The sequence below is a fragment of the Oncorhynchus mykiss genome, chromosome 9 (assembly GCF_057628025.1).
Source record: "Oncorhynchus mykiss isolate SJ-2025 chromosome 9, ASM5762802v1, whole genome shotgun sequence".
NCBI lineage: Eukaryota > Metazoa > Chordata > Actinopteri > Salmoniformes > Salmonidae > Oncorhynchus > Oncorhynchus mykiss.
This window is the reverse complement of record NC_143030.1, coordinates 34,837,901-34,862,516: the sequence shown is the minus strand read 5'-3', so window position 1 is coordinate 34,862,516 and position 24,616 is coordinate 34,837,901. Positions and strand designations below refer to the sequence as shown.

The 24,616-nt window shown below is 41.5% G+C and overlaps 2 long non-coding RNA genes across 3 annotated transcripts in view; both read right to left on the bottom strand.

Moving 5' to 3' along the window:
- The window catches only part of LOC149980890 (uncharacterized), a 238,439-nt gene that overhangs the window by 126,390 nt on the left and 87,433 nt on the right, over positions 1 to 24,616 (bottom strand). The window lies entirely within an intron of this gene.
- LOC149980891 (uncharacterized) overlaps positions 4,754 to 24,616 on the bottom strand; it is a 38,083-nt gene continuing 18,220 nt past the window's right edge. Inside the window, exons 1-2 of one of the 2 annotated variants that reach the window (XR_016483510.1) lie at positions 10,541 to 12,442; positions 4,754 to 7,548 (exon numbers count right to left, since the gene is read on the bottom strand). This is a non-coding gene — a long non-coding RNA (uncharacterized LOC149980891). Of the gene's footprint in view, positions 7,549 to 10,540; positions 12,443 to 24,616 lie in introns of those variants that run through there. The other variant, XR_016483511.1, reaches the window with a different exon arrangement.

The following is a 24,616-nucleotide window of genomic DNA, read 5'->3' as shown; positions in this document are numbered from 1 at the left end:
CAAGTGGACTAATGTAATGTAAATAAACGTAGATGATGGAAGATATTCCATTTTGCTTATGTGATGAACCGCTAAGGGGGCATAATTATCTAAACCATGTATGACCTCTCACCTCTCTGGTTGTAGAAGTGTTCTTCCTAACCAGTCCCTCAACAGTTCTCTGACTGAGCTCCACCCTCACTGGGTCTTCAGAGGAGAGGAAGACTGAGGAGGGATGGAAGGATCAGTCAGTCAATAAAGTGTAGAGCTGCTGTCTATGCTGTCTGACAAAATCACTATTTTAGTAGTTAATTAAAGTAAATAAGGCTTTATCACTGCTGAATACCAACTATCAATCACTTTGATCATGTATTTTCAGGTAGAGATACATCCTTGGGACGTCCCTATCCCAGTTGACATTTAAAGTTGACATTTAAAATGGTTAAGGTAGGGGTTAAGGTTAGGATTTAGGGTAGGGACGTGCCAAGGATTCCAGATAGCATTGACCATTGTGCATTCTTCTGTCTCTTTTTACAAAGCAGGTGTAAAAGAAACACAGACAAGACAAGTAGGCACGCAATGGATTATGGTCATTGTAGTTAATTACGTTTTGTGCGCTAAACTATGAAGAATATTGGCCTGTTGGAAACTAAAACTTCCTACTACATCACACATTTCAGGCTGGATCTGATTTATCTCTAGAGAAACTACAACTCCCTACTACATCACACAGTTCAGTCTGGATCTGATTTATCTCTAGAGAAACATCAACTGCCTACTACATCACACAGTTCAGGCTGGGTCTGATTTATCTCTAGTGAAACATCATCTTCCTACTACATGAATGACTGACTGCCCAGATCAACGTCAGTTCACCGTCTCACCTCATTTTGTATTGGAGCATCAGCTGACTGCCCAGATCAACATCAGTTCACCGTCTCACCTCATACTGTATTGGAGCAGCAGCTGCTGACTTGATCGTTGATGCTAATAAGCATGTTTGATTCTGAGAGTAAATAGAGCCGACTACACTCTAAAAATGAATGGTTCAACTGGAGTTGTTCTCAGATCCCCTAAGAACCGTAGGGTTCTTGGTCAATGAAAAACAGCCCCAAAAGGTTCTTCAAAGAACTTGTTAGAAGGTGGGTTCATCGAGGAACCTCCGTTGTTGCTGGACTTCTTCCGGGAACTTCGCAATTACAACTGAAAACAATGGTGACAAGTTTGGACGCGACAACAGTTAAAAAGGTTAAGTTGGGTTGATGTTTGGCTCTGAATATGTCTCGAAATAATTTATTATAATAATATAACATACTAATGATGAATAACGAAGACAATGATGGTTTTCTGTGAATATCTTCCATAACGTTACTTTTGCTATTTACCGTAAATATTAGAAAGCCGGGTTTTAACCATCGGCGTTGTATGAGCTACAGTACAGTACCGTTATCTAGCTAGATAACGTTATGTCCTAACTAGGCAGAACTAGGTTTGGATTATTTCCCTCAACTATATTCTTTCACATATATTGTAAATCGTTTCCATAAAGCCATCATGGCTTTACACTCATTAACATAAGTTTCCAATCTAGAGCAGTTCTCACTTTTGTGATAATGAACTAGCCAACTGACTAACTAACTAAGGATGGTGACCTGTCCAGACGAGATGTTACAATGAACTGAATCGTCAATGGAGGTCTTCCTCTTTATATAGCCTGCTACAGCATGCAATCCACAAGGGGGCATAATGTTACATGTGCAATATTATCCCATTTTAGAAACATTACATCTACAATACTATCCCATTTTGGAAACGTTACATGTCCAAAACTATCCCATTTTGGAAACGTTACATGTACAATACTATCCCATTTTGGAAACGTTACATGGACAATACTATCCCATTTTGGAAACGTTGCATGTACAATACTATCCCATTTTGGAAACGTTACATGGACAATACTATCCCATTTTGGACACGTTACATGTACGCCCCCTTGTGGAGGGAAATTAATATCTTAGATGGTAGCTGTAGATGGGATTCAAATGCATAATGGAATTAATACAGTGTCTAGACTACCTCTTTTGTATAAATGCCCTTCAGAGTCCAAACACAGTATTGCCACGCAACAAAATGTTGCGTATAATCTTTCAAGTCAGCCTGATAAAATATTGAACAATTTGTGTACAAAGATATCTTGAAATGTGATATTAGTGCTTTCTCCAATTTGTTCTTCTATTTTGCATTAAATTGGGATCAAGAAGAAGGTTGTAGGACAGCTGCATTTGAAGTGTACATTTAACCTACATAGCAGTCAACACAAGCTGAAATCTATTAGCATACAAATGTGTGCAAATTATATTTTCAGATTTTCTCAGAAATGAATCAAGTCCATGGAATGGATATAGACCAAAAGATAATTCAAAGACTAGCAGAGGTAGAGAGGGGAGGCAGGGGTGAGGACATCATCCTGCTATTTTGACAGTCCCTGAAGGACAATACAGAAGAGGTATTTGTTCTTATTCCTTCCCTTTCTCTAATGTATTTTGTAATAAAATTATCAAGTGTAGTAAGATCATTGCTTTACTTTACTAGGACCGGAGACCACAGCAGCGATTCTGCTCTTGCCCTACCTCTTCAATGAGAACACGAGTGGCCTTTATGTCCGTGACAAGGTATGCCTATGCACAAATCATCTGTTTCTTCATAAACTTAGGTGTGCATGCTTGTATAAAACTACAGCTGAACATTTGTTATGTTCTTTGATAATTGTATGTGTATTAATCTTTTCTTACTTTTGTTGACACAAATTTCTTTACTGCACATTGGCGGAAATCCATTTCACCATGAGAGTGAAATCCCGCTGGCCTTTGATGGGGAGAACATCCACGCCCTTGAGGAATAATAAGTAAATGTATTATTTATTATGGTCTGACATGTCTGCAGAAATGTTGCAATTTTGTAATGTGTTTTGTCTGCAGACAATTGCAACATTTCTGCAGACATGTCAGACCATAATAAATAATAAATGTACTTTGTACAGTGCTTTTCATGACATTTAAAATATATAAAATAATGATGCACAATAAAAACATACATTAAAAATTACGTTGGCCTGTGGGTAGGTTTATGACAGTCATAAATACCTCTTCCCTCCTTTTCCTCTCTCTCTACCCTACTGATGTTACATTTGCACACCCCTTGGTTAACATAGAGATTCTGGGAACATCAGAAGGTGGGGGGAAATGAACTATATTCTGGTAATCCGACCAATTGAACATATGCAGTGGTACTTAATGAATATGGTGTCAGTTCGGTTGTCATCTGAGACCTTCTCATCAATGATAAGATGACATAAACTCTACAGTGTAAAGTCTACACATCAGAGTTAACGGATTCACATGGAATTGTTCAATTTAAATGTTTGAATATGAAATTATTCGTGATGGGATGAAATGTGATTTTAGCTTCTAAAATGTGAGAATTGGGTTTTCATGAGTGAATTAGGCCCGACTCAGTGGCCCGCCCACGTGAAGAGACATAAGTTGTAAACTATGAAACACACCCTTTTTCTCCCTTCCTATATAAAGCCTTGACGACAATATAACCTCCTGTTCCGAGGATGTGAGGACGACGGTCCGATGTCAGAATGGTTCAGATAATAACTACAGAACGAAGCCAACATCAGCGTGAGCTTTGGTTGCGAATGGTATGAACTTTGAACTCTTATTCACTACAGAAGTGATACCTCCTAGCCGATGAGTTAGCAACAGCAGCTGCAAACTCAGGTTAGGAAGGAACAGACAGAATATCCCGTCTACCACACAATGACGTTACTACAACGTATCCAATATACCAGCATAGACATTCTTCAGAGGACAAAGGACTCGGTTGGGCAACACGGCCTTCCATCTACCACCAACCAACCGAAGCGCAGCTCAGAGTAAATATTTATTGCATTTTCCTTTTCCAAATGGGCGGTAATTTAGAATGCATAAGATATTGTATTTACGATAGCACAGCTTTGCCCTTTGTTCCTCAGTCTTCCCGCTCTTTCACTCAAACCCAGCACTTTTCACTTAATCCGGCATAGCCAAAGACACGACACTGGTTATGACCAAAGTTATTCTATTTAGCTACACTTTGTAGTACATTATAATAAATGTTTGATGCCACATAGCCCGTTTTCAAAGGGAGTCGTTGGTTTTCAGAGGCAGTCGCTTTTTAGCTTTTTGTCTGAAAGTATTTTCTCAACTGCGATACCAACTCCAGTCAGCAGATGGCGATGTGCCTCTTTCAGGTGATTCTGCCGTTGTGTTGTATAATCTAGTGGGCAGGATGCTTCATCAACAGCTTGTCAGCCACCTTGGTTCACTCTAACTTTATGGAAAAAGGGTTATTCAATAAATCTAGCAACTCCTGCCATACTGGGAAAATACACTCTGGGCTCTGTTTACACCTCCAAGGTGCCCCCCTCACACAGGAATACAGACAGAGGCTACGAGGCTTTTCTAAAAACTACACTTTGCGTGTTTCGCTCACCTCTTTTTTAAAACTAGGTTTGAGATTTGGTATCCACTCGCCTCTCAGATCAAAGGTGGGTCCATCTGCTCCATTCCCAAAGTGTGGTCTCCCTGAGATCCCAAGTTTGAGGGATCCCTGATGCACCATTTACCCAGGTCGTCAGGAGCGGTCACCAAGTGAAGATTAACATACCCAAATGTGGTTAATTTCTTTCATACCAAATGAGACAAACTTATCACACAAGTCAGAGTTATTCTTAAACTAAATCTTTATTCACTTAATAAGGGGGCAAGTCAATACAACGTACACATATTGAGTGCTCTACGATAATGATGGCTGGTCGACAAATTACCCCCAGATGATTCGTTGAGAGCCCCGAAACAAAAGTACAAAGGTATTTTACAGCCAAGATACACCCCTTTCAACCTACATGACCAACAAAAGACATATGGAACGAGTTACAAGGTTAAGATTTGTATGAAAGGTACTTATCATTCACTGCAGACAGTATCTGCTGTAGACACCAGGGTCTGGCCCTGGGGTCATCTCTCCCTGGTACCATATAGAACAGAAACATTAATTCATGCTCTGGAATGCGGTCTCTTTAGGTTTTATCACCCAAAAGACATTGTAAAACTCCTGTCACTGTTTTCTCCCAGAGGCCCATCCTCAGTAGAACACACAGACACAATAGTTATAAGAACCCTCTATTCTGTTGCATAAATCCACCATTTGATGCAATAAAAGTATTATAACAATCTTTCAATGTTGCTCTCAGTGTCCACTGAAAGTTGACTAGTAACAACAACTGGGACCTAAAAGACACCCACAATGAGACCCACTAAATCTGCCCAAGAAGAGACAAACAAAGGAAAAACCCACTCCAACCTTAAACACAGGAAGTGCAACTAAAGGTGTTGACTCTCCACATCTATCAAGACAACTGGAGCACTGGGCCAGACACTCTTAAATAGCACCTGGACCAGCTCAACTACAATGCTTCACCTTAACATGGTGTCTACTGGCTGTCAACAATTAAAAATAAGAAAAAAACATTTTTCCCCCCACTAACTTCTAGAACTCTCATCTTCCTAAAACTCACGAGCTTCTAGAACTCTCATCCCCCTGGAATGAGCCCAAACAAAACTAATCTCCAATACAGAAAAACGTGCAGTCAAAATAAATTGTGATACATGGCAACTCACTGCCTAAACGCAAAACACTAAACTTTTTGACTGCCCACCCTTGAGACAATCAGCAACCAAGTTGTCCTTACCACAGAAATGTCTGATTTCAAAAGGAGACTCTTGCTATATCCATAGTAACTTTTCACCTCACTGCAGAGCTTCTCTCTCTTTTAAGGGTTCACTAGATAGGCATGTTGTTGGAATAGGGTCCAGTCCCCAATGTCATGCTCTAGTACGTTTGGGTTGGCACATCTGAGAATGAACCTTAATATTCTAAAAGCACGGCAACAATTTAAATATAATTGTACAAAAAATGTGTCAGTTGGATGCATTAATAGTAATCATTACTAAAAGTTACATGAAATGTAAATATGAAATATTTGGTTGCATACTCTTATTTTCAACAGCTTTTCAATGACGTTTTGCTAGGTGGGATAGCCTGAATGTCAAAACACAGTTTTAATGTGTCCAAATCCATAACCAATATGCAGAAACAGTTTGGGATAAATTGAAAACCTCAACATTACATGTGCTATTTACACAAAAACATCTGCCACAATAATCATATTACTTGTAATTTTTAAACAAGCACCTTATAAACTGCACAAGCACCAAAAACGCTTTTGTTTTGACAAGTAGCAATAAATCACTGATATCGATTAGGGGGGAAATCAGGTTGTACGTGCTGTTGAAACTAACACAATTAAACAAAAACACATGAAATGGGAGATATATTTTACCTCACTAGTTAGAGGACAACCTGCAGAAGACAGTCAGCTACATTTTGGAGTGATGCATTTAAATGTAGGGGTCGCTAAACAAAGGAACACAACACTTATTTGTCATAACTCGTCGATATCATGTTGAAATCAGTTGATTCTGGGAATAATGTGTTCATCACTGGTTAGAGGATCGTATAAATAGTGCTATTTCAATTCAGAGCCTGGATTTCCCCCAATGAGGCTAATATCCATATCATGTTGAAATCAATTGATACGGGGGCAAACGTTTAGGGTTCTACATTGTGCCATTGACTGCAGAGTATATTAATATACTACAGTATATATTAAAACATTCTACATTGTGACATCATTAAAATACTCATACTACAATGTTAAAACATTGTGACATTATTTCATTGATATCATGGAACAACTCCTTCATATATACATTTTCTGATATTTGATCAGAGATCTTTTATCAGATTTTCTCTGGTCACAGTTTAGAGATTTCTCTCCTGTGTGTGTGCTCCTGTGAACAGTCAGCTTCCCAGATTGACCAAAACTCTTCCCATAATGATCACAGATGTAAGATTTCTCTCCTATGTGTGTTCCCTGGTGTATTGTCAGATCGCTAGATCCTGTAAAACTCTTCCCACATTGATCACAGCTATAAGGAGTCTCTCCTGTGTGTGTTCTCTGGTGTAATGTCAGATGGCCAGACCGAACAAAACTCTTCCCACATTGATAACAGCTAAAATATTTCTCTCCTGTGTGTGTTCTCTTGTGCACTGTCAAATCACTAGATTGACAAAAACTCTTCCCACATTGATCACAACTACACGGTTTCTCTCCTGTGTGTATTCTCTGGTGCACGGTCAGATGGCCAGATCGAACAAAACTCTTCCCACATTGACCACAGCAATAAGGTCTATCTCCAGTGTGTATTCTCTGATGAATTTTAATGCCTGATGAGGTGAATCTCTTCCCGCAGTCAGAACAGCAGTGAGTTCTCTTCCCTGTGGATCTCTGCGGGTGTTTCTTGAGGTGTTCTGATCTGGAGAGACTCTTCTCTGCCTGGTCAGCATCACGAGGTTGTTGAGGCTCCCCAGAGGATTCACGATCATCCCGTATCTCTCCTGTGTGAACAAAGTCAGACAGATGATTAAAGGCCCACAACAGCGGTAATCCAATGTAAAAGGTGATGCCAACAGCGTAGCAGTGATGTTGTACAACAATTGACTTCTGTAATGAATGTTAAATTTATTTGACAATTGTCTTAAAATGAGCAAGAATAGTTATATTTTGTCTTGTTTTCACATTATTAGTAACATCTAAGATTAGAAATAAGAAATAAGTTATTAATGTTGTTGAAACTCTAAGCAGTATGCCAGATTACTTTTGGTCTCCAAGAGGCCCCTTTCTGTGTTTGCTAAAATTGCGGCACGAGTGCAATTTGATTGCAGAAACTCCTCCCTGCTATTGAGGAAACAGATAGTTATGGATGGACTACAGTGGGGCGAAAAAGTATTTAGTCAGCCACCAATTGTGCAAGTTCTCCCACTTAAAAAGATGAGAGAGGCCTGTAATTTTCATCATAGGTACACTTCAACTATGACAGACAAAATGGGAGAAAAAAATCCAGAAAATCACATTTTAGGATATTTAATGAATTTATTTGCAAATTATGGTGGAAAATAAGTATTTGGTCAGCTACAAACCAGCAAGATTTCTTGCTCTCACAAACCTGTAACTTCTTCTTTAAGAGGCTCCTCTGTCCTCCACTCGTTACCTGTATTAATGGCACCTGTTTGAACTTATCAGTATAAAAGACACCTGTCCACAACCTCAAACAGTCACACTCCAAACTCCACTATGGCCAAGACCAAAGAGCTGTCAAAGGACACCAGAAACAAAATTGTAGACCTACACCAGGCTGGGAAGACTGAATCTGCAATAGGTAAGCAGCTTGGTTTGAAGAAATCAACTGTGGGAGCAATTATTAGGAAATGGAAGACATACAAGACAACTGATAATCTCCCTCAATCTGGGGTCAAAATGATCACAAGAACGGTGAGCAAAAATCCCAGAACCACATGGGGGGACCTAGTGAATGACCTGCAGAGAGCTGGGACCAAAGTAACAAAGCCTGCCATCAGTAGCACACTACGCCGCCAGGGACTCAAATCCTGCAGTGCCAGACGTGTCCCCTTGCTTAAGCCAGTACATGTCCACGCCCGTCTGAAGTTTGCTAGAGAACATTTAGATGACCCAGAAGAAGATTGGGAGAATGACACATGGTCAGATGAAACCAAATTATAACTTTTTGGTAAAACCTTAACTCGTCGTGTTTGGAGGACAAAGAATGCTGAGTTGCATCCAAAGAACACCATACCTACTGTGAAGCATGGCGGTGGAAACATCATGCTTTGGGGCTGTTTTTCTGCAAAAAGACCAGGACGACTGATCCGTGTAAAGAAAAAAATTAATGGGGCCATGTATCGTGAGATTTTGAGTGAAAACCCAAACCTCCTTTCATCAGCAAGGGCATTGAAGATGAAACGTGGTGGGGTCTTTCAGCAAGACAATGATCCCAAACATACCGCCCGGGCAACGAAGGAGTGGCTTCGTAAGAAGTATTTCAAGGTCCTGGTCTGGCCTAGCCAGATGATGATGTGCAAGTAGAAATACTGGTGTGCAAAAGAGCAAAACAAGTAAATAAATACATGGAAATGATGTAGGCAGTTGGATGGGCTATTTACAGATGGGCTGTGTACAGCTGCAACGATCGGTAAGCTGCTCAGATAGCTGATGCTTAAAGTTAGTGAAGGAGATATCTCCAACTTCAGCGATTTTTGCAATTCTTTCCAGTCATTGGCAGCAGAGAACTGGAAGGCGGCCAAAGTAGGTGTTGGCTGGAGCGCGTACTACGGGTGGGTGTTGCTATGCTGAACAGTGAGCTGAGTGAAGGCGGTCTAGCAAAGACTTATAGATGACCTGGAGCCAGTGGGTTTGGCAACGAATACGTAGCAAGGGCCAGCCAACGAGAGCATAAAGGTAGGTGGTATATGGGGCATTGGTGACAAAACGGATGGCACTGTGATAGACTGCATCCAGTTTGCTGAGTAGAGTGTTGGAGGCTATTTTGTAAATGACATCGCCGAAGTCAAGGATCGGTAGGATAGTCAGAACATCAACATTAGGGTACAGCTAAAGGCTATCAGAACTGGTCGTCTAGTGAGTTGTGAACAGAGAATAAAAGGAGCAGATTTCTGGGCGTGGTAGGATAGATTCAAGGCATAATGTACAGACAGGGGTATGGTAGGGTGTGGGTACAGTGGAGGTAAACCTAGGCATTGAGTGACGATAAGAGAGGTTGCATCTCTGGAGGCACCAGTTATGCTAGGTGAGGTCACCGCATGTGTAGGAGGTGTTCTCTGAGGCATGTTGAGTGGGACTAGGAGTTCCGCAGTAAAAGAAAACAATGATAACTACCCTAAACAAAAGTATATAAGGCATATTGACATTAGAGAGACATAAAGCGAGGCATAAAGCAATCACAGGTGTTGATTGGGAGAGCTAGCTAAGACAACAACAGGTTAGCGGATTAACTAACAGGTAAAATGGTGATGAATGGGCAGAGAGCGTCAGTTAACAAGACACGGCCTGAGTTCGTGGCTGGGGCCGACAGAAACAAAATAAACAAAACTGAGTACCATGATTAATGAACAGTCTAGCAGGCATCAGCTATGTAGCCAAGTGAGCATAGGGTCCAGTGAACAGCAATATATGAACCAGGGAAGCCGTTAGGTAGTCATTACTACGCTAGCCGGGAGATGAGCCTGGCTCGAGGCTAACTGGTGCTAGCTTCGGGACAAGGGCGTCACCGACCTCTGGAAAATGCCAGTTGAGGGAACATCGGATGAAATTGCATCGGCAGACCAGTAGTGATGGATCGGCGGTGCTCCGTGTCAACAAAGGGTCCAGGCCAATTTGAAAAAGAGGTATTGTAGCTGGAGTAATTTTGTTTGCTACCCGGGAGATGCACCTGGCTCGAGGCTAACTGGTGCTAGCTTCGGGACAAGGGTGTTAGCCACTATAGCCAATCCGGTGCAAAGGTCCAGAACTTACTGCAGGAATCCGGTGATGTAGTGGATTCTAGTCGTCTTAGTGAAGAGTCTGGGAGGCATCAGCTGTGTAGCCGAGTGATCATAGGGTCCACTGAGCAGGCCGGGAGATGGGCCTGGCTCAAGGCTAGCTTTGGGGCTGGGCAACTCGGTGGCAGCTAGCTAGCTGTGATTATCCGGTGTAATGATCCAGAGCTTACAGCAGGAATACGGTGATGGAGTGGAGAAAAACAGTCTGATATGCTCAGGTTTGATATCGCGCTGTGCAGACTGGCAGGTATTATCCAGGCTAAAAGCGTCTGGTGTCTGAGCTAAAAAGGTAAAGACCGCTAGCAGTGGCTAACAATGACTAAAAAGCTAGTAGCTAATTAGCTGGTTAGCATCTGATGGATAGCTTCTGATGGAGGTTCTAGCTATAAGGTCTAAAAAAAATAGCAGATCCGTATCACATTGGGTGAGGTGGGTTGCCGGAAGGTATATTTAATTTAAAATTGGAAAAAGATTGAAATATATTGCAATATGTACAAAAAGACGTACAAACGCATCTTAATGCTACGCCATCTTGGATTACATGATGACTCTGTTAAAAACCATTGAATTTAGAAAACTCTGAAATGATTTAGTATTTCTGTGCCCATGTAAACTGTTTTCCCAGCGTAACATAAGGAGCCACTAAATGATACATAGTTCGAGTGCATTTCAGAATACAAAAAAACTGTCCGACAGCAGATCCCTTATTTAAGTTGAAGTTCATCATATGACAAGCGTAACGTTATTACTATAACTACTGTTCCCTAAAGGAGGGAAACTAGGTACAACATACTATCAAATCCACACCTTGCTGGAAGTGATGAGAGTGAGGCTTGGATTTATTCTTTAAATTTAATACCGCTCTTCACCAACCCAGGAAAGGGCGGGGACAAACAGGTGTTGTACCTCGTTGCCCTCCTTCAGGGAAGTGTAATTATAATCAAAGTTACACTCACTTTCAGTCGGTCAACTTCAGTACAACATACTATGGGGAAATACAATCATTCCCCATGCCGACCCAAATGGATACTAAATGAAACCGCCCATGGCAGACCACCCAGACCAGACCCTACAAGATGCGTCAGTTTTGTCAATTTATTCATTGTCTTTTGTTTGAAACACTACTGTCAATGTTGAGAAAGGACACATACCTGGTTACGCATTTAGAAGTAGGACTAGTCTACCTGGCCTGCACACAAATGTAGGCCTATAAATGTGCCCATTTGGGGATGTCTGATAGTATTTCTGATTGTCTTAACGCACTACCACTAATGAGTTGTTGAGCTTCTCAAAGTAAATTAAAAAAAAGTCTAATCAAAATAAATTGTGAATGACAATAGTTCCTCAAAGTATTTTCGTAAAATATTTCCAGCTCTCGCACTTTCGATAACCACTCAGCACAAAAGGTAAAACTGTAATGCTCTGATCCAGTGAAAATGTCATAAAATACCTGATTACTTCTTATCCTTTGCACAAATAGCCTACAGCTGTGTCTGTCCAGAACTCCCTGGAGCAAGCAACTGAGGCCCTCGAATATTTTATACAATGTTGCAAGCTTGATATCCGAGTTTCGCTGACCCAATTGATAGTTGATACAATGTTTCAAGTTTGTTGTAGACAGGCCATGTGCAGCCAATGTGATTTCTAGGATATTTATTTTTATAAGGATATTTTCTACCTGCAGAATGCAATGTTTTTATTTGTTGGCTTTATGAAGGCTATTTTTTTACATAGTTGGCAATGGCATTAAAAGTTACTTGTAGATTTGTATAATTTTCATTTAGATTTAGATAGAATGTAGATTAATCACAGACAATCATTTTGAGATACTATTATAAATTAAACTGTTCCTGTGCATATGAAAATCATAACTAGCGCACAGATTGGTAGAGATGGTCAGATAAATTGGCACTCCAAATGGAAAAGGTTGGCGACTGCTGGTGTAGTCTATTAGTCTATCTATTTGTAGTCTATTACTGAAAACTTCAGGAGCAGAACGGCAAAATGTATGAAGTCCAGCAGAGGAGGAGGGCTCCCTCTAGTCAGGTTATGTTGACGTCCGTCTCCCTCTGGTCGGGTTATGTTGACGACCGTCTCCCTCTGGTCGGGTCATGTTGACGACCGTCTCCCTCTGGTCGGGTCATGTTGACGACCGTCTCCCTCTGGTCGGGTCATGTTGACGATCGTCTCCCTCTGGTCGGGTCATGTAGACGGCCGGCTCCCTCTGGTCGGCTCATGTAGACGGCCGGCTCCCTCTGGTCAGGTCATGTAGACGGCCGGCTCTCTCTAGCCAGCTCATGTTGACGACTGGCTCCCTCTAGTCAGGTTATAGCGATGACTGGTTCCCTCTGGTCAGGTTATAGTGATGACTGGCTCCCTCTAGTCATTTGTTTGTCTTATTTATTTAATTTGATATCTTACATGTGTGATTTCATGAAAGTTAGATTTTTATAGTAATTTATTTGAATTTGAATTTTGATTTTTAAGCCTTGAGACAATTCATACATGGATTGTGTATGCGTGCCATTAAGAGGGTGAATGGGCAAGACAACATATCTATACACACACTGTATACGTACACTAAGTGTACAAAATATTAAGGACACCTGCTCTTTCCATGACATGGACCAGGGATCATCAACTAGATTTCTTTCTTGAGAGGATGGTCGGGTGGCAAGAGCATATTTCTAAATAATTTGTAGACTGCAAATTGACCGCAAGAAGCCCAAATGTACCGAGGAATTCGGAAAGTATTCAGACCCCGTCCATTTTTCCACATTTTGTTATGTAATAGCCTTATTCTAAATGGATTAAAGTATTTTTCCCTCATCAGTCTACACACCATACCCCTTAATGCAAAAACAGGTTCTTAGAAATGTTTGCAAATGTTTAAAAAAAAGAAAAAAAAGAAATACCTTAATTAAGTATTCAGACCCTTTGCTACGAGACTCAAGATTGAGGTCAGGTGCATCCTGTTTCCATTGATCTTTCTTTAGATGTTACTACAACTTGGATGGAGTCCACCTGTTGTAAATTATATTTTTTGGACATGATTTGGAAAGGCACACACCTGTCTATATAAGGTCCCACAGTTGACCGTGCATGACAGAGCTCAGAGACAGGATTGTGTCGAGGCATAGATCTGGGGAAGGGTACCGACAAATGTCTGCAGCATTAAAGGTCCCCAAGAACACAGTGGCCTCCATCATTCTTAAATGGAAGAAGTCTGGAACCACCTAGACTCTTCCTAGAGCTGGCCGCCCGGCCAAACTGAAAATTCGGGGGAGAAGGGCCGTGGTCAGGGAGATGACCAAGAACCCGATGGTCACTCTGACAGAGCTCCAGAGTTCCTCTGTGGAGATGGGAGAACCTTCCAGAAGGACAACCATCTCTGCAGCACTCCACCGATCAGGTATTTATGGTAGTGGCAAGACGAAAGCAACTCAGTAAAAGGCACATGACAGCCTGCTTGGAGTTAAAGGACTCTCAGACCATGAGAAACAATTTTCTATGGACTGATGAAACCAAGATTGAACTCTTTGGCCTGAATGCCAAGCATCACATCTGGAGGAAACCTGGCACCATCACTACGGTGAAGCATGGTGGTGGGTGGCCGCATAACGCTGTGGGGATGTTTTCAATGACAGGGACTGGGAGACTAGTCAGGATTGAGGGAAAGATGAGCGGAACAACATACAGATCCTTGGTGAAAACCTGCTCCAGAGCGCTCAGGACCTCAGACTGGGGCGAATGTTCACCTTCCAACAGGACTACGACCCTAAGCACACAGCCAAGACAATGCAGGAGTGGCTTTGGGACAAGTCTCTAAATGTCCTTGAGTAGCCCAGCCAGAGCCCGGACTTGAACCCGCTCCACATCCAACCTGACAGCGCTTGAGAGAATCTACAAAGAATGGGGGAAACTCCCCAAATACAGGTGTGCCATAGGTGTGCCAACACTCAAGGCTGTAATCGGTGCCAAAGGTGCTTCAACAAAGTACTAAGTAAAGGGTCTGAATACTTTTGTAAATATGATATTTCAGTTTTCTATTTTTAAGACATTTGCAAAAAAAAATTAATCTGTTTTTGATTTGTCATTAGGGTTGTGTGTAGATTAAATTATATATTTTTTAAATACATTTTGGAATGAGGCTGTATCAGAACAAAATGTGGCAAAAGTCAAGGGGAATGAATACTTTCCGAATACACTGTATATAATATTTGACTAAAACATAATTTCGAAACCTTTCTTACATTTCTGTATGATCACGTCTCTCTATTATGCGTGGAAATGCATTTGAACTTATTTCCCAAATTATAACCACTTGGAGCTGATTTCCTGGTATTTTTACAGTGTTTAATGTCCAACAATTACATACTTTCTTTGCTCAGAATACACGGGGGGCCAAATAAAACCACCCGTAGGACAAATTACGCAAGCAGGCATCCAGTTGGGGAACCCTGACATAGACGGACCAGGTGAATCCAGATAAAAGCTTTGATCCCTTATTGATGTCAATTGTTAAATCCATTTCAATCAGTTTAAATGTAGGATAGGAGACAGGTTAAAGAAGGGGTTTTCAGCCTTCAGACAACAGAGACATGGATTGTGTATGTGTGCCATTCAGAGGATGAATGGGCAAGACAAAATATTTTAATTGCCTTTAAATGGGGGTATGGAAGTAGGTGCCAGGCACACCGGTTTGTGTCAAGAACTGCAACGCTGCGGCGTTTTTCCCACTCAAAAGTTTCCCGCGTGTATCAAGAATGGTCCACCACCGAAAGGACATCCAGCCAACTTGACACACTGTGGGAAGCATTGGAGTCAACATAGGCTAGTATCCCTGTGGAATGATTTCAACACCTTATAGAGTGTAACGGTTTTCTTCCTGAGAAGGAGAGGCGGAACAAAACACCGTGTGGTTATTTATAAACATCTTTAATAAAAGATGAAACGTGAACACTAAACAAAATAAGAAAACATGGAAAAAACCGAGTCAGTCCTAACTGGTGCAAAACACAGAGACAGGAACAACCACCCACAAAATATGGCTGCCTAAATATGGTTCCCAATCAGAGACAACGATAAACACCTGCCTCTGATTGAGAACCACTCTAGGAAACCATAGACTTACCTAGACAACTACACTGAACACAACCCCATAAATCGAATAAACCCCTAGACAAGACGAAACACAATAAATCACTCATGTCACACCCTGGCCTAACCAAAATAATAAAGAAAACACAGATAACTAAGACCAGGGTGTGACATAGAGTCAATGCCCTGACAAATTGAGGCTGTTCTGATGGCAAAAGGGGGGATGCAACTCAATTTGAGGAAGGTGTCCTTAATGTTTTATACACTCAGTGTTCAGTATATATATATATATATATATATATATATATATATATATATATATATATATATTTGATTCCAGGTGGAACCCTTTTCACAGAGGTTTCTACATGCAACCAAAAAGGGTTCTACCTGGAACCAAAATGAGTTATCCTGGAGGACAGCCGAATAACCCTTTTGGAACCCTTTTTTCCAGGAGCTTAGCAGCCAGGCTAGCTGGTGACATTTACATTTGTTTAGATTAGCTTAGCAGTTATGCTAGGCTAAGCAGTGAAATTTCTATTAACCTCAGGAGCCAAAGTGAAACTGATTGAGCCTCTAGTTTACTCTCAATTTGCACTGAAAGAAGAAACAGGGGGATGTGGATTTGTGTATGGGCAGACTGTTTCCACTAAAATAAAACTGATAGCTCCTTGCTCTTTATTTTAACTACTAGCATGGTGCTCACCAAGGTTCTGTGAAAGGTGTAACATATCTCACATGCATGAAACATCAGGAGGAAAAGTTAAAGATGCTAAATCAGAAAGAAAAAAAAATTAGGCGAGCAAAAAATGAATGTGGTTTAAATCTGATTTGAAAATATTTGATTCCATGTGCTTTTTGGTTGTCTGGTCAGACTGCAGGAAAAAGATCAGATTTGTATTGGATAGGCTTTTTGTTGTTGTTGAGTCAAATCAAACTGCCAATGTAAACAATAGCCTAGGTAAAATAAGTCTGGCATGCAAGATATTAGTACGGTCATTTGACATCTCTGTAAAAGTCATGTTATTAATACCTGACTGTAAAATCATGTTTTGATATTGTATGTAATCAATACAACTGTAGCTGAATGCCTGCATGTTTTGAAGCAGTATTTGAATTCATTTACAACTTTAGTTTCTATGCACAACGTCACTGCCTTATCAGTATATTATCTGAGTTGTGTTTTTTTTTGTTTCTCCATAAGGAAGAACTGGAGACAAAGTTCTTTCAAGTGGGGATAGAGAGAGAGGCACACATAAAACATTATCATTAGTTCTTGTAGACCAATGTGCATGGTATACATACTGTAGTTGTATAAAATAACTATAACACTGGAATGCATTATCCTCAGTGTTCTGCTTAACATGTGAAAGGATACATAAACTTCTCCCACCCAGCAGTCTGCTCTTTTTTTTCTCTTCTCCCTCCTCTCATTTTGTATCTCTCCTCTACAAAAGTGCAAAAACTTGTTCTTCATTTCTCAGACAGACACGAGCCCTACGAAGGACATTCGCTGCCCCAGCGTCGGCCCCTACGGGGAACTCAGCCATGGTCACACTGGGGTAGAGGAGCAAGGAGAGGGGGAGAGAGAGGGAGGAGGGGTGAGGCCATCCAGACACCATTTGTCTGCAGACCTGGGGCGACCCGGTTTGGGCCAACGCCTGTCACAGTGAAAAATGACATTGCCCATCTCCTGGGGACAGCGAGTACCAGCGGACTTTCCCTGTTGGACAGAGACACATATCTACACACGCACAGACACACACATGCAGTAAATACACGCACACACACACACACAAAGCTACTGGATTGACCATCGAGACAAGGCACTTGGAGAGTGTATGAAGTGCATTAGGCGCTTGTGGGCATATTGTATTTCTATGATGGAGAGTGGCACACTGTATCATACCCTTGTCTCTATGGACAGGTCTGGTGTCTTTGAGAGCATAGGGTCTGGTGTCTTTGAGACAGTAGGTTCGTCTCTCTCTCACTCTCTCAGCTTCACTGAGTGCTCCTACACTCTGGCATTCCCCTTTCTTTCTCTTGTTCTGTCTCACTCACCCTTGTAACGGCTGTTGGTGGAAGAAGGTGAGGACCAAATCACAGCGTTGTACGTGTTCATCTTTTTTATTTGAACTGAATACTGAATAAAAAAAACAACAAAGAGAATGACTGAAACCGAAACAGTTCTGTCTGGTACAGACACAAAAACAACTACCCACAAAAACCCAGTGGGAAAAAGCTACCTAAGTATGATTCTCAATCAGAGACAACGATAGAAAGCTGCCTCTGATTGAGAACCACAACCGGCAAACAACAAAGAAATACAAAGCATAGAAAATGAACATAGAATGCCCACCCTAGTCACACCCTGGCCTAACCAAAATAGAGATTAAAAGCCTCTCTATGGCCAGGGTGTGACAACCCTTTCTCTTTCTCCCTTCTTGCAGAGACAAAGCGAGAGGTAAAGAGAGCAGCCTCAACTGGTGTGACCTGGAAAAAACGACTTTCTCTGCGGCCAATGACTGGAATGAATTGAAAAAATCACTGAAGTTTGAGACTTATATCTCCCTCACTAACTTTAAGTGTCAGCTGTCAGAGCAGCTTACCGATCGCTGCAGCTGTACACAGCCCATCTGTAAATTGTCCATCCAACCAACTACCTACCTCATCCCCATATGTTTTTGTTTTTCTGCTCTTTTGCACACCAGTATTTCTACTCTGCACATATATCACTCCAATGTAAATTGCATTACTTCGCCACTATTGGCCTATTTATTGCGTTACCTCCTTACTTAATTTGCACACACTGTATACAGATTTTTTTTTTATTGACTGTACATTTGTTTATCCCATGTGTAACTCTGTGTTGTTGTTTTTGTCACACTGCTTTGCTTTGTCATGGTCAGGTAGCAGTTGTAAATGAGAACTTGTTCTCAACCGGCCTACCTGGTTAAATAAAGGTGAAATAAAACATTTAAATTAAATGTTTCTATTTGATTTGGAATTTTAAGACCCATTAAAGTATCAAAGTAACTTAGGAAACAATTATACCGAACCAAATTATAAACACAACATGCAACCATTTCAGTTCATATAAGGAAATCAGTCAATTTAAATAAATTCATTTGGCCCTAATCTAAGGATTTCACAAGACTGGGCAGGGGCACAGCCATGGGTGGGACTGGGAGGGCATAGGCCCACCCACTGGGGAGCCAGGCCAAGCCAATCATAATTTGCTTTTCCCACAAAAGGGGCTTTATTACATCAGCTGTCTGAGTGGCTGGTCTCAGACAATCCCACAGGTGAAGAAGCCAGATCTGGAAGTCCTGGGCTGGCGTGGTTACACATGGTCTGCGGTTGTGAGGCCGGTTGGATGTACTGCCAAATTCTGGTAGAGAAATTAACATAAAATTCTCTGGCAACATCTTTGGTGGAAATTCCTGCAGTCAGCATGCCAATTGCATGCTCCCTCAAAACTCCATCTGTGGCACTGTGTTGTGTGACAAAACTGCACATTTTAGAATGGCTGTTTATTGTCCCCAGCACAAGGTGCACCTGTGTAATGATCATGCTGTTTAATCAGCTTCTCAATATGCCACACCTGTCAGGTGGATGGATTATCTTGGCAAAGAAGAAAGGCTCACTAAAAGGGATATAAACAGTTTGTGCACACAATGAGAGAAATAAGCTTTTTGTGCATATGGAAATTAAACATGGGATAAACACATGTTGCGTTTATGTTTCTTCAGTATATATAAATCTTGAAAAACATCAATAATGTATGTAGTGAAAGCGAAGACTCCACAGATGATAAGGATATGTCATTTGTCAGCCTGTGACCTACCATTATTGATTCACTTCCCAGAGAGTGAAGTAGTTATTTTTATACTTGGTTTTAACTAAAAAACAAACATCTTACATACAAAGTAAGATTTGATTTGGTCTGTGTTTGAGCTAGAGTTACATCAAATTAATTTCTAGTGTTAGCAGTTGTTGTTCAATAACACAGACCCCAAAGCAAATCAGGGGCAGAAAAATAGGTTTATTCAAAAAGAACAAATCATAGATGTTATGCTGGGAAGTAGATGGCCGATGTTCATTCTTCCATGTCCTCAATGAATCTCCACAGAACAAAGTGACAGGATGTAATTTATAACCCCCAACGCTAGCCTGTGGTTGACCAATTAAAATGTCTTGCAGTAAAATTGGGCCAATGCCCAAATAACAACTATCCTGTTTCAGGCTAAAAGTATAGACAATTCAGACCAATGAGATCTTGCGACATGTAGCTATGTAGCCATGTAGCCTTTGTGCAGACAGAAGATAGTCCAGGGCCAACCGATTTTGCATCACCACAGTCCGAATGGCAACCATCTCAGCAGTAATTAACTCAAAACTCTCAGCTGTACTATTAGCTAGGCTTTCCAAAGAGTTAGCCATATTAATAACTTCCAATGCTATTTTACAAATACCATAAGAGGGAAAAGCAATCGCAAAGAATCACTCCATTTCTGTAATTACATGTTTATGATGGTGTGAAAAAGGAGAGACACAGAATGTCTTACATGTGATACGACATATCCCAAATAACACGACACTTGCCACAACTTTGGTAACCAGGAATAGGCATAGGAGCTAAAGATAAAGTACAGTGGCTTACAAAAGTATTGAACCCCTTAGAATTTGTCCTATTTTGTTGCCTTACAACCTGGAATTAAAATTGGTTTTGGGGGGGTTTGTATCATTTTATTTAGACAACAGCCAGACATAGCATTTTCCTTGATGGCCACAAAGCTCAATTTTAGTCTCATCTGACCAGAGTACTTTCTTTCCAATGTTTGGGGAGTCTCCCACATGCCTTTTGGCAACTCTTTTGGCAACTCTGCTCCGTGAGTTTTGGTGGGCGGCCCTGTCTTGGAAGGTTTGTTGTCGTGCCATATTCTTTCCATTTTTTAATAATGGATTTAATGGTGCTCGTGTGATGTTCAAAGTTTCTGATATTGTTTTATAACCCAACCCTGATCTGTACTTCTTCCCAACTTTGTCCCTGACCTTCTTGGAGTGCTCATTGGTCTTCATGGTGCCGCTTGCTTGGGGGTGCCCCTTGCTTAGTGGTGTTGCAGTACTTGGGGCCTTTCAGAACAAGTGTATAGATACTGAGATCATGTGACAGATCATGTGACACTTAAATTAATTATGTGACTTCTGAAGGTAATTGGTTGCACCATATCTTATTTAGGAGCTTAATAGGAAAGGGGGTGAATACATATTCACTCACCACTTTTCTTTTTTTTTAAACAAGTTATTTTTCAATTCACTTCACCAATTTTAACTATTTTGTGTATTTCTGTTTCATGAAATCCAAATAAAAATACATTTAAATTACAGGTTGTAATGCAACAAAATATGAATAACACCAAGGGGGATGAATGCTTTTGCATGGCACTGTAAGTCCCATTAGGAGCTTTCATACCATTATTGATGATATTACCGAAGGTATTGACATAACATGTAGTCATAGTGCCTTTACTGAGAGTCAATTCAGCAGACATTAGACATACTGATCACACTTACTCTGTCCGACTTTGACAAACGCGTCCTGGTGCAGTTGAGAAAATTTCCGAAAGAGTGAGTTATTAAAACACAACCACCCAACAGGGGAATGTGTAATAACTAGGTAAGGTGGTCGCTGATTAGTGTCATTGGTAATTTAAAATGAAGGAAGGTACCTACTACTCCAGGATCTCAGCTCCACCCCCAACTCATCCACATGTTTTTGAATGGACACACATCCAGGAGTATCAGGCCTCCTCCAGCACCTATCTGCAGATCTAGGTACTCTCGCATGTTGATGTTCAACATTCTCACCCCAATTAGTACCAATAATCGCCTTATACCAAGTAATTTCTCTCCATATACCCAACATTTCACTCTGGTTAAAAGGAAAAGCCCCTAGTGGAATACCTGCCCTTGATGTGAATGGAGCATACGTACAAACCCAACAACTACTTTGATTGACTACTGTGGCATAGTGTAGATGTAACAGTATAGACTTTACGTCCGTCCCCTCGCCCCGACCTGGGCGCGAACCAGGGACGCTCTGCACACATCAACAGTCACCCTCGAAGCATCGTTACCCATCACTCCACAAAAGCCGCGGCCCTTGCAGAGCAAGGGGAACCACTACTTCAAGGTCTCAGAGCAAGTGACGTCACCGATTGAAACGCCACTAGCGCGCACCACCGCTAACTAGCTAGTGTAATGACTGCCTTGGTCGGAATCTAATTGTTCCTGAAATCTCCATCTCGGAATGATTTCTAGAATCAGAATTTTAGCTGTGTGTTATGAAGTTCCGTTCTTAGTAGGATAGGCTTCAACAAATCGCGAGAAACGATCAAAACCGACCAGCACATCTTTGTGTCCTTCACATTTGGGCAGCGTGATGTAATCAAGCTGCAGATGTCTGAATGGTCCTGGTGGAGCAGGCGCTTGTCGTGTCTGTACTTTCACTCTTTCCACACACCAAGATTCCACCATTTGCCCACAAAACGATAAACTATCTTGTCCACACCAATGTGTCCCTAAGAGTGGATCTGTGTCACCAAGTAGGGTAGGAGTGCATTTGGCGCTACACATCTCAGGTTTTATTTCCACACACCTTCTTGATTGAGTTTGGATCCTGCAGCCATCCATTCCCACACTTCATATATTGTGTTGCAATGTATCCAAGGTGTATCTCCTAATCAGTTTAGGTGAAAGAGATGTTCTCTTGGCAGCCGCCTTGGCAGCGTGGTCATTACCTTTATTCACGTCTGTAAAGATTTTTACACGTGCTTTCATTTTTAAAATTGCAACTTGTAACTGGAGAGCATTCAGTAGAGCCATCACCTCTGGTCCATTCTTCACAGAAGTTCCCTGTGATTTCATGAATCCTCTGTTTTTCTATATTTTTCCAGAATCATGGGTAACGCTGAAAGCATACCTTGAGTCTGTGTAGATATTAGCTGTTTTTCCTTCAGCCTGCTTGCATGCGTCTGTCTAAGCCACCAATTCTGACACGTGTGCTGATGTTCCTGCATGTAACGTCCCTGTCACTTCACATTGTACACTGTAGTAACTGCCAAGCCTGCCATCCTCACACCCCCCTCCACAATGCTTGAACCATCTGTGTATAAGAAAAACTCTGGGTTTTCCAATGGATGACTCTTAGTAAACCCATCAGAGAGCTGACCAAAACCAACTCACAACAGTCGTGTTCAAGTAATGTGGTATCTGGAGGAAGCACCAGAGTAGCTGGATTACATGTGTGCCCACGTTGTATGATGATGTTAGGAGCCTCCAAGACAGTTGACCACTTGTTCCAACGAGCAGCTGTGACCTGTGCAGCTTGATCCATTGTCAAAAGAGTATGAACAGCATGTGGACACTTGATGGTAAGATGTTGGTCGAGAACAAGTGATGCCACCATTGACACAGTGATGTAAGTAGTCTGCATAGCTCCGAGACAGCTAGTTTCTGTTCTTCTGTGAAGACTACATAGTCTTTTGAATAAGGGTCTACCTTGAGGAGGTTGTTAAGGTTGTGCAATTTCGGCAAAGGAGTCCACCCAGCATCTGTTGTAGTTGCACAAGGCCATGAAGGAGTGAAGTTCTTTAATAGTATTGGGCTCCTTGGCAGCTTGTATTGCAGCCATACGACTTTGTGTCATCTCACTTTTTCCCTGTGAGACCAGTTGACCAAGGTAGATAACCTGTGATTGCATGAGTTGGGCCTTCTTAGGGCCCTTGGCATGCAAGTGGACTGACAGTGATTTTAGATCCTTAAGATGTGTTTCCTCATCTTCTGATGCCAACAGTATATAATCAACATGTTGTATGACAACAGATGACATCTGAGGGAGATCTTGGAGATGTCTCCGCAATGCCTGATGGTAAATCTAAGGACTATTATGAAGGCCCATGGAAGTCCTAGTCCACTGATACTGTTGACCATCCACAGAAAAATCAAGCCATGGACGGACCTCCGGATGTAAGGGTTCCGACCAGAACCCATTTGCCATATCAATGACCAAGAGCACAGAGTGAGCAGGTGACAATGAGGAAAAAATGGTTGAGGTGTCAGCTACCAGTGGAGTGAACTTGGAGGTGGCTTCGTTTGCATTCCTATAGTCCACTGTCACCTGCCAATCGCCACTTGATTTTTTTCACTGGCCATACTGGGCTATTAGAGGCAGAATGTGTCATTTCAACTACACCCATCGATCTTTAATCACTACTTTCTTAGTGTCCATAGCTTCCTTGCTAATGGGATATTGTTTTGTGCAAGGTGAGGCCACACCTGTCAAACACACTGATTCCATATCCAAAGTCCAAATAGGATGGTTCTGAACTATAGATATCTACAATTTGCCATGTCACCTTTCCTTCAGAGATGTTCAGTATAGAGTCAAGTTGCATAATAACATCAAGGCCTAAAATAGGTTGTTCAAAAGAGCCTATCCACACCCCTGCATCAATCTTCATTGGACCAATATAAATTGATGATGGTTGGGTGTGCTTCATATCTCTCTCCCCCACCACTCCTGTTGCTCTCATCTTCTTGGCCGTGTACTGAGGACATATATGTTTTGCATAAGATGTGGGCAATACAGTGACTTCAGCACCTGTATCTACAAAAAAAAAACTACAGCAAAGTTATATATATTCCATCCGATTTCATATGTACACCAGCTGAGATGGGACGTAAAAGAGGGGGTCTGTTAGTTTACCTTAGTTTACGGTATCCGGAAACCTCTGCTGCTGAGCCGGAGAGAACTTCTTACATTTCTGCATCAGCATTGTGTTGTGTTAGGGCTGTTTTCCTGTTACCATTTTTCCCTTAGAAGGACCCTGCTTCTCCTGGCCACTTCTCATAAGAACACATTTTCTTTTCCGACATTGCCAGTGAC